The following is a 1,750-nucleotide window of genomic DNA, read 5'->3' as shown; positions in this document are numbered from 1 at the left end:
AAAGTAACAGACCCTTGTATATTTAACCACTATTTGTTTTGTCTTTCCTTTTCCAATCATTGCCGCCAAAACAGAAAGTGGACAACCACCAATTCCTTTTCTTTTCTCCTTGATTGATCGCTGATTTATCGGGATTGATTCTTAATTCCGCGTTTTCTTTTGTGATCGAAATATAATGTTTCCATATTTACACTACAAAACCGAACCATCATCACGGTTCCACTCCCTCATACCATCATAACATTTTTTTTTACATAACCTGCACTTGCCGGAGAAACTCGTAACATCGCCGAAAACTGAGAAGACGACCAGAGCCATACAGGGTTCGACGGAACTTTCCAATCAACGTCTAGGTATCGATTCTTTCCTTTACTTCGTTTCGATCTACTCTTGTTTTACCTTCTTGTTAAACTGTCGATATCATAGAAGCGAAATAAAACAAAAACTATTGATTCTGTTCGTTGTGTTTTTTTTAATATGAAGAACGGAACTCATTGGAACACGTCGGAGCCGCCGGAGATTGGAGAACAAACCGGAGAATCCAGGCGTCGCCGGAAAACATCGAAGTCCTCTCTTCGTTCGTTTCGGTATAATTTTCTTGTTTCCTTTCGTTTTTTTTTTATTTCATTACACAAGAATCTAATAGAATTTCAAGCATTTTGATAATTACCATAAGTATAGAACATGTTAACAGTGGGTTTAGTTTTGGTTTGGTTTATAACAAAGAAGATGAAATATAACTGGGAATCATAACTTTCATTTAACTAAATCTAATGCTATGGTAAATGGAGTGTATAGTTTCTGTACATACATGTAAATTCATGTTCCATATTGAAGAAGAATTCCAACAGTTAATACACATCTTATTATAATGTTCAAATCAACTAAAACTTTGAATAACCAGTTAAACAGTTTACGTATTGTTTAAAAGGAATGAAGAAGACGACGTTGGTAATGGAATCATATTAAATATATTTATGAAACCATTTGTAGGAACCATCGTTACTACTGCTATGGAACACCACGTGGAGAGAAAAGCCATCAAAAGTGTATGTGGCAGGGCTAAAACAATACAATCAGCATGGGAGGTAGGTGTTGGTCCTATGTTAAGGAAAAAAGATAACTGGATGAAATCGGCAGTCGAATCATCTCAACGAGATTCAACTGAGAACGAAGATTTGAGAAATGAGGTTACTGAACTCAAGGAGGAATTGAAACAGAGTAACGAAAATTACGAAAGAGTGACAGTGTTCTTGAGCCGAAAATATCCAGATTTCGAGAGCACAATATCTACAAATGATGCTGGTGAAGATGATGGTTTGAATGGACTACACAACGAAAGTGACAACACTATCTAGGCAGTTAGTTAAAGGCAGTTAGTTAAGACGTTTATTACTTTTTTTCTCTAATACTCTTCTAAATTTCAGAAGTGATGAACTGGTGTTATTGTGACATTAATGACATTAATGACATTAATGCTTGAGTTTATTGTGAGTTTAAGAAAACTAGAATCATTTTGACGAATAATATTAATGTTGTGTTAATGAGAATGGTTTAATATATAAAACTATAAATTCTATCGGCGACTACCTTTTAGTCATAGAATATATTTGTTATCTTAAACTGATTATTAGTCCCTAAAAGTACATATTAAGTACTAAAATAAGATAGTACGTGAGACTAATTTTTAGTACTTAAAAGAAGCATATTAAGGACCGAAATCATGTCGTACTTGAGACTAATTTTTAGT

General features: G+C 34.1%; 1 long non-coding RNA gene across 1 annotated transcript; it reads left to right on the top strand.

Annotated features, from left to right (window-relative positions):
- Nucleotides 1–206: 206 nt before the first annotated feature.
- On the top strand, nucleotides 207–1,488 carry LOC110896544. The gene is made up of 3 exons (XR_002567977.2): nucleotides 207–353; nucleotides 484–587; nucleotides 994–1,488. It is a non-coding gene; the product is annotated as an uncharacterized LOC110896544 (long non-coding RNA).
- The last annotated feature ends 262 nt before the right edge of the window (nucleotides 1,489–1,750 follow it).

The sequence above is a fragment of the Helianthus annuus genome, chromosome 12 (assembly GCF_002127325.2).
Source record: "Helianthus annuus cultivar XRQ/B chromosome 12, HanXRQr2.0-SUNRISE, whole genome shotgun sequence".
Taxonomy (NCBI): Eukaryota; Viridiplantae; Streptophyta; class Magnoliopsida; order Asterales; family Asteraceae; genus Helianthus; species Helianthus annuus.
The sequence above is the reverse complement of the archived record's forward strand: the minus strand, read 5'-3'. Positions and strand labels throughout refer to the sequence as shown.